At 48.3% G+C, this 9,164-nt stretch overlaps 1 pseudogene; it reads left to right on the top strand.

The window, feature by feature from the left end:
- The first annotated feature begins 281 nt into the window (after window positions 1-281).
- On the top strand, window positions 282-581 carry LOC136133234 (protein dpy-30 homolog pseudogene; annotated as a pseudogene).
- The last annotated feature ends 8,583 nt before the right edge of the window (window positions 582-9,164 follow it).

Raw genomic sequence — 9,164 nt, 5'->3', positions numbered from 1 at the left:
CCAATAGTGTAAGTACTGACTATTGATGAGAAGGGAAGTAGTATGAAGATTTAAGACAGTGATCCCTAACTAGAAAGTTAATAGAAAGTTAACCAATAATATTTAAAAGTAATGCATTAAGAAATATCAGACTTACGGCGGAAGTGGTTCTTGGGAGTACGGCGGAGCTTCTGGACCTGATGCGGGCGCCCGGTCGTGGACTGTCCCACCCTGTTCCTCTACTGCTCAGGGTGCTCCGTGCCCAGACTGGTATCCGGGAACTGTGACTTGCAGGGTCCACCATGGAACCAGAGCAGATGCTGGAGGGACAGACGCAGGTTGCAGAAAATCCCCACTCTGAGTACGGTCTCACAGACAACGTCGAGAGGATAGTAGAAAATGAGAAAATTAATGCAGAAAAGTCATCAAAACAGAAAGTGGATCTCCAGTCTTTGCCAACTTGTGCCTGTCTGGATCAGACAGTTGTGCCTATCTTATTACAAGGACTTGCTGTGCTTGCAAAGGAAAGACCACCAAATCCCATTGAATTTCTAGCATCCTATCTTTTAAAAAACAAGGCACAGTTTGAAGATGGAAACTGACTTATTGGGAAGAACAGAAAAATTTGGTTTCCACTGTAGATTTACATGATTAAGAGGCAACTTTAATTGCCATGATTCCCGCCCCCCCCCCCCCCCCGCCCATTTTGGAAGTATAAGAAACATCAGGAGAGCAGAACTTATTTTGGAGTTGCAGAAGAAAACACATCTCCCTTATTGATTTAATCACATACTCATTTAATGAGTGTGTTCTGTGCAGTTTTTTCTCAGATTGTCTTTAACTTTGTTTTTAAAATGACCTTCAAAATAAACTGTTAAAACATCAAAAAAAAATATCAGAATATTATTTAGAAATATGGTGATATAATCACAGCTGTAATGTAAATTACCCCTGAACAGCAGCACTGAAGAAATTGAGAAGGGTTTAACATTTTTTCTTAACACACTTTTGTAGTTTTTGAATATTTGATAATGAATATATATTACTTTTACCACATTTTAAACCAATAAAATATGTTTAAATACTAAAGAAAAAAAGAGATATGGTGATAAATACCAAAAGAAAGAGCTGGAGGAGTTGAAAAGGTTATTTCTGGGAAACTCAGGGGAAGAAAGAAAGGGCAGGGGACTGCTGTATTTCATTGTAAGGCTTTCAACTACCTTTGACTTTTAAGATTTTGTACATGAACTTGAAAAAAGTTTTTAATTCCTTAAAAATAAATGGTCACAAAGAATAACAAATCAAGAGAAAAAATAGGCAAAAGATATAAAGAAATTCACAAAAGAAATGCAAATGTCCCCCAAATACATGGGAAAAAATTACATCCACACACACCATTCCACTCCCTGATGATGAAAAAAAAACATCAGAAGTAGCTGTGCATTCACGGACCTGGAGCATGATCTCATTAGATTATTAAGTGTCTGGAGGACGGTACAGTTTACAAAACAATATTATAGTGTCATTTTTATAACAATTTAACAACTTTTCTTCGAGCACCTACTACTATGGTAGGCACATAAGAATGTATTTTTTAAAAAGTCTAAAAGGGATGTGCTAAGATGTCAGCAGGTTCAATGTGATTGTGGAACTAAAGATAATTTTTAAAGTTATTTTCCCTTTTTCTTAATTTAGTCTAATTTTTAGTGAACCTAGCTTGCTAAGTTTTGCTGAACAACAAAACAAATGAAGTTTTATTTATCCATTTACCTATTTGGAGCACCCTAGAATGTGAAATAAAACACTGAACGTTGGTTTGGATAAGCACCCAATGACTAACCCGCTCAGACACTGCAGAGAGGGTATCATGCCAATTTGTACACCTCAGGGCTCAATAGAGTCTGGCACATAGCAGGTCCTTAAACGAACAACTAGACAATCAAAATTAAGCAGGGGCTGGTGGGATATTGTAGGCAGGGGGCTTACTGTACATATGTGAGCCTCCAATACGTATGTGGAACGCAATTAACTACATGCTAAAAGGATTAAGAGGAGGGATGTATATAAAACACTTAGCATAGCGCCTGGCGCTTTGTAAGTGCTCAAGAAATATTAGTTACTCTTTGTAATAATAGTTGTAGTAGTAGTTATCATTGTTCTGATAGTAGCTAGGACCCCAGAAATTCCACCACTCATGCAGCTGCCCAGCCACAAGGCTCTTTGTCAGAACCCTAAACAGTCATGAGGACAGGAACCGCTTTACCTCTTCCCACCACTCTCCCTCCTCCTCATTCTCCTCTCCCTGCTGCCCACCACCCGCCGGAGCAAGCCTGGGGGGCGGTGCAGCCTGAGTGGCCCCCCGAGGCTGGCCACCGGGTCCCAGGGATCCCACAGCTAGAATGTCTGGCTCATTCTCTCCCTGCCCTACAGGACCAATGAGGACATGCCACACCTGCTGTGTGCGCTCCTTAGGTCCTGGAAGAGAGAGAGAGAGAAAGGGACAAACCTAGGGGAAACAGGACTGATTCAGGGGGAAGGGATTGCATGCCATTGATCCTCTTTTTAGAAAATAGACTCTAACTGAAGTATAATACATACAGAAAAGTGCACAAATCGTAAGTGTACAGCTCAATGAATTTCCCTGTAGAGAGCCAGTTGATTAAGAAACAGCATCGTCAGCCCCCAGAAGTTCCTCTCATGCCCTTTCCTGACATCTAACACCGTAGACCCATTTTGCCTGACGTGGAACTTTATACAAATGGAATCATACCTCTGTGGGTTTTGTGTGTCTGGCTTCCTCAGTTCAGCACTGCGCCTGTGACTTTCACTCTCTCGTTGTGTGCAGTTGTAGTTCTTTCCTTCCCATGCTGTACGACATCCACTGTATAAATAAACCACATTAAAAAAAAATCCATTCTACGTTTGATGGACATTTGAGTTGTTTCCAGTTTATGGCTATTCAAACAGTGCTGCAATGAATATTCTAATATTCAGAAGGCTCAGGCGTTTTGGTGAATGGACGTCTGCATTTCTGATGTGAGTATGATTAGCTTCAGTAGATACTGACAAGCAGTTTTCCAAAAATGGTTAAACTAATTGATACGCCCACCATCCTCACGAGAGAGTTCCAGTTGCTCCACAGCTTCGCTCCTGTTCAGTATCGAGTGGTATATCTTTTAAATGAATACGAGCATCCTTTAAGTTCAGCTCCAACGCTAGACCAGCATGAAAATGAATGATCTACAGAAATGTCTGTGATGTATCATTAAGTGACAGAAGCAGGTTGCAGGCCGATGTACATAACTTGATTCCATTCATGAAAATTGTGTATGTGCATAGGCAGAAGCAGAGACCAGGTTCAGAAGGGGATGAATCAAAGCCTCCTGTGATCACGATCATTTCCGGGGAGTGGCATTGGAAGGCATAATTTTAAACGTTGAGATTGAGGATAATTTTTACTTTTGTGTTTTTCAGTATTTTTTGAAGTTTGGGGGAAAAGCTGCATAAATAAAATAAAATTCTCCATTCCCCATGCCCCATGCCCATGGCACACCGTTCCATTACCTAAGACTGGCAGCCTGACCCCGTCTTTCTTGTTATGCCCAGCATTCTCTCCTGCTCTGGAATTACCCTGGGCAGGGTCTCTGGGACAAGTCTCCTGGGCACGGTAATTTCTCAGGCTGCAGTGTGCCATTAGAAGATCTGGTGCTGGTGACATGAGGCCTGGACGCAGCAAAGATTCCACACCCTGATGGGACAGGACAGCCCAACCACAGGGCAAGTCTCCTGGCAGAGATACCCCTGGAGTCTTGAGCTGCCTCAACAGAACCTGGGCCTCAGGATGTATCTTAACCTCGAAGAAAGAGACCAGAAAAACTGCTCTTTCGCAGCTGCAGCCTCCCATGGGGGCTCAGGACTCAGAACAAGAGCTGTGGAATTAGGCAGACCTGGGCTCCTGCCCTACTCCTCCCTGGGCCTCCATTTCCTCACCTGTAAAATGGGCTAATGACAACCCTTACCTTAGAGACAACACCAAGTGCCTTGCTGAGAGTGCCTGGCACAAACTTGGCCTTCAATAAACACAGGCTGCTGTTATTACTATGATTGCGGTGGCAGCTCTTACCATCACCCCAAGAGGCAAAGTTCTGCACATACCTTTTGGGGGAAAAAATATAAGAATGCACTCTTTCTTTTCACAAATATTATAAAACAAGTACAAACCTACTTTTCTTGGGGGAAAACTAAATTCATCTGAAACTTGAATGCATTTATTTCAGTTGGAAAGTTGAGTAGTCATTCAACACTGATTCATCCAAGGAATATTTGTCAAGAGCCTACTATGTCCTAGATACTGGGGATATAGCAGTGACTAGCGCTTCCCAAGTACTAGGGGAGTCAGACAATAACCAAATCAATAAACAGGTTATAATAAAATGCTAAACATGTATATAATACAGTACAAATAATGCCAACCAGTGCTATGGAGAAAAGCAAAGCAGGATAAGAGGAGCTATGGGGCTTCCCTGGTGGCGCAGTGGTTAAGAATCCGCCTGCCAATGCAGGGGACACGGGTTCGAGCCCCAGTCCGGGAAGATCCCATGTGCCGCAGAGCAACTGGGCCCGTGCACCACAACTACTGAGCCTGCGCTCTAGAGCCCATGAGCCACAACTACTGAGCCCGCAAGGCACCTAGAGCCTGTGCTCCACAACAACAGAAGCCACTGTAATGAGAGGCCCATGCACCACAACAAGGAGTGGCCCCCGCTCGCCGCAACTAGAGAAAACCCGCACACAGCAACGAAGACCCAATGCAGCCAGAAATAAAATAAATAAATAAATTTTAAAAATAATTAAAAAAAAAAAAAAAGAGGAGCTATGTGCTGGGAATGCTATCTGATGTGTTCAGCTGAGCCAGGGCTCTGCTCTGGAAGTTTCTCTCTCCTTGGCTGAGTGAGGAGGCCCAGGAGGCACTGGTCTTGGCCGGGTCTCCACTGACACTGGCCTGGGCTGAAACTGTCTCTTGTGCCCGGGGAGTTGGGTGGGGTTTGAGAAGGAAGGTGAGAGGGGCTGCCAGTGGCTTTTAGGAGGTGAAGCTCCAGCAAAGGGGCATTTCCATGTAGCCTTGGACCACATGGGGAGACTGTGCCCTTAGAGGGCAACCAGCAGTCCCTCCAGGGACACCACTGCGGGAGGCCCCTCAGTTCGTGTCAACCACAGCAGGTAATTACTAAGCACCTACTAGGAGCCCAGAGCTGGGCTTGGTGTGATGAAAGATGTGATTCAAGTAAGTATGCGAAAAAAAACAAAACAAAACAAACAAAAAATGTTAAGTAGGCGAGCTGGTGCCTGACCTCAAGGAGCTCCAGTCCCGCTGGAGATACGAGACCAATCTCCACAAAAAGAGGAAAGCAAGACAGATTGGATCGAGTGTCTGGGTGGGTGGAACAGGTCACGGGTTCATCAGGATGGCAAATCACCCAATCTCCGTCCGTGGCACCATAAAGCTGTACATTCACACAGCCTGCTGCAAGCCCAGTGGCTTTCCAGGGCAGCGATTCAGGGATCCAGGCTGTTCTCATCTCATGCCTCCATCTTCCAGTTCCCTGCGGCAGAGGGAGAAAGGGAGAGCTGGATCACCTCTCACCAGTTCTTTACGAGGCCCCTCCGCTTGCAGCCCCTCGGCCGGAGCTAGTCACATGGCCCCAAACAAACTGCAAGGGAGGCTGGGAAATGGGGGCCACATAGCTATGGATGAAATGTCTGAGAATGAAATGTCCGGCCTGGGGTACGTGTGTCTATGGGATGACCTCGGAGCTGGGGTCTGAGACCCTGCGGCTCTCAAATCCCAAGGAAGTCCCATCATACAGGCTCCCTAGAAAGACGGCCCCAGCTCTCCTCGTCTCTGTGGCTCTAGTGGGCACTAAATAGACCCCAGAGTGAGCCCAGCCTGGCACCCAGGCCAGGCACCCTCGCCCACCCCTCACCCCCAGCCATGAATCGTTCCTGATTAGCCAAAGCACTTGCATCGGTCCGAACTCACCAAGGGCCTCCTGCAGCGGCCACTTCGTGTTCGCTAGATTAATTGCAGCTGGGGGAGGGGAGGGAATCCATTTTTAGAAAATCATTAGTTTCAGAAAGAGAGGGGGGCGCTTCTGGTTGGGGAAAACCGCTGAGCTGGCAACTCGGGCCTGCTGCTTCAGCGCCAGGCAACCTGGGGCTGTGCACGCTGCTCCACTTGGTGGCACCGTCCGGGGCCCATGCCCCCTCCTCCCGAGGCCGGGCATCCCAGCCCTCCTGCCCTGGCTCCCACCGGCGTTCGCTTCTGCTCTGGCCTGGACTCCGCGGTTTGCTGGCGTTCCGAGCAGCAGAGAATCACCCCGATATTGACCACCCGCCCACTGCCTTCTCTCGGCCCCCTTGCCACGCAGCCCCCGTCTGTGGCCCCAGGGGAAAAAGAAGGTTGGGGACCCCTAATCACCACCGCCTTGAATTGAACATCTAGTAGATTAAATGGCATGAAATTGCCATTTTTGTAGGTCTAAACAGTCAGATAGTAGCAACCCCGCGTGGTTCAGCCTCACCGTGCTATGCCTGGCTCTTCGATGCACTTCCTCACTAATCCCCCTTCTGGCCCCCTGGGGCAGGTATAATGCGCATTTGATGTTTCAGAAATTGAGGTTCAGAGAGGTTAAGTGACTTACCCAAGTGAGCACTCCAACCTTGGTCTCTCTGACTCCAAAATCCAGCGCGCTGAGTCATATCCCCTGAGTCACCCACCTGCCCTGGCACTAGGCTCTCGAGTGTCTAGAGCTGTGCTTCCACGTGGTTGCGTTGACAACACGCGGAGGGACAGAAAGCTCCTGGGGAGGGTGAGTGTGCAGGCCTCACCGTCAGGAAGTCTGTTTGCTGTGGGCTTGGGTGCAATTCCATCCTTCCCTCCCCCAGGCCGCATGTGGGTGTCCTGGGCAAATCACTCACCTGTGGGAGGGTCTCCTCTTCCGGAGCTGGCCAAGGCCTGCCTGTGTGGTGCCGCAGTGTGGGCCTGTGGAGGACATGCACTGGGAAGACCCTGGGTGCACACAAATCTGTACGAACCTCAGGCGCTGTTTCTACTGTTGAGCAGTCCGATCAGCCTGGTCCTTTCAAACCAGAACTGGTTTTAGAAAGAACATATGGCCGATTCAGTCACCCTTGACCCAGGCCTGCCCATAGAGGTGAGATAGCACAGAGGTGATGAAATCTGACGCTATCACTTACCAGCTGGGGGACCTTGGGCAACTCTCTAACCTCAGTTTCTTCATCTGTAGAATGGGGCTCATGATAATGCGTCTACTTTTAGGATAGTTGTAAGGATCATAAGGCACAACCCCAGTGTAAAATGCTTGGAACACTGCTACCACATAGCAGAATACAATCAGTACTGGCCATTATTATTATTACTATTTCCATCCCAAGCACAATTCTGCCTCCCCCTCCCTCATCAGGACAAGCCCTGTGTGAACACCGTACCGGAAATTTTTAAGGTAGTGGATCCTAAGAGGGATCCCAGAGTGCCGAAAGCTTACTGTTCAGTAGGGAAGAGAGAATCCTATACCACTGTTGTCTCTTTAGAGCAGAAATTTTTGAGAGGCTTCCTGGAGGAGGTGTGGTCTGAGTTGCATCCTGAAGGATGAGAAGAAGACAGCCAATTGAAGAAGGAGCTGGAAAGCGCTTGCTTGGAAACGCATAAGCAAGGCGTGTTTGACCAATTGCAAGTTACCCTGCATGCTGGGGACCAAGATGGGGGTGGGGGATGGGGGGTGGGGGTGTGTGTATGTGTTGAGGGGGTGGGGGGTTAAGGCATGAGGTTGATGGAGGCAGATGCTGAAAGGCATCTGGAGTAGAGGAAGGAGGCTCTAGAAGGTCCCAAACTAAATCGTACTAGTGGGGATAGAGCAAGGGAACATACGTGAGGACTATTTGCACTTTTTACCTATGGATGGAACGAGGCAGGGAGGACAGGATCTTGCTGTTTATTTCATGTCGGGGGACAGGGCAGGGGAGATGGGAGAACCCAGGTTTCTGGCTGGGGCAGCTGAGGCATTGCAGGTGAGGAGAGATGAAGGTACCGGAGTGACGTTGCCATCCGGGGACAAGGTGTGGCCCAAGAGAGGGGAGGACAGAACCCTGTGACACACTGCAAAATCTGACTGGTGAGCTGAGAGAGGAAGGAGAACCAGGTGACAGTAAAACTTCCCTCCAAGGGGGCATCTTCTCCTCCTCTCCACGAATCCAAACTCCTTGGCTGGAGGTCCTCGCTCCTCACTCAACACATTCTGCCTGGGCTGCTGGCCACCCTCAGGCGCGGGCGTCTGGTCCTCCAGCACCACGGAGGACACGTGTCCCCTGCAGCAGTCCTAGCACATCAGAAGTGCCCAAGGGATGTCTGCGGTGATGGCAGCTTAGTGCCGTGTACTGCAAACATGGGGTTTCCCCTAAATGTCCTTCTTTCCCTGACCCAGGGTCAGCCACCCAACGGGGGTCCACACGCCCACAGCCCAGTTCCAACCTTGTGGGGCTGAGAGTCAAGTCCAGGTGACAGAGGAGGGCGTGAAGGTGCTGCTGCCACAGCCCCTGCCTCCTGGACCCGGAGGCCCTGCCCACGTAGCTCGCCGGGCAAGCAGCTCAGGGCCCACCTTCCAGCTGATTTGAGGTGGTGGGACTGGAGTCCCAACAGACTCCACCAAATAACATCTCTACAGGGTTTGGACCAAGGAGTAAGGCCAGAGTCAGCCTGTGAACACCACCACTCCCAGCACTTCCTTGCCGAGTGACCTTGGGCAAGTCTTTTAACCTCTCAAAGCTTCCAGTTTTGCAGGGGGTCCTAGGGAGGATTAAATAATTCCCTTAAACGCTTAACATCATGCCTGGCAACTAGCTAAGCCTTCAATAAATGGTAGCTATTATTATTATTAAAGAGCTTCCTGGCATGCTGATGCAAGTTAGAGCAAACGAAAATGCCTTTGACAGCTCCCTAATGCAACACCTTCCACCCCACCCCTCCTCCACCACTACCACCTGGGAATTAATTATAGCCCTCCTTGGGTGTTTTCCAGACGTGCATTTTACACTTATTCTAGGTTGCAGAACTAGAATAAATGGAGGCAGGTTTCAGTTCAACTGATAAAAAAGCTGCCTCAGTGGTA

This window comes from Phocoena phocoena, chromosome 13, assembly GCF_963924675.1.
Source record: "Phocoena phocoena chromosome 13, mPhoPho1.1, whole genome shotgun sequence".
Lineage (NCBI taxonomy): Eukaryota > Metazoa > Chordata > Mammalia > Artiodactyla > Phocoenidae > Phocoena > Phocoena phocoena.
The sequence above is the reverse complement of the archived record's forward strand: the minus strand, read 5'-3'. Positions and strand labels throughout refer to the sequence as shown.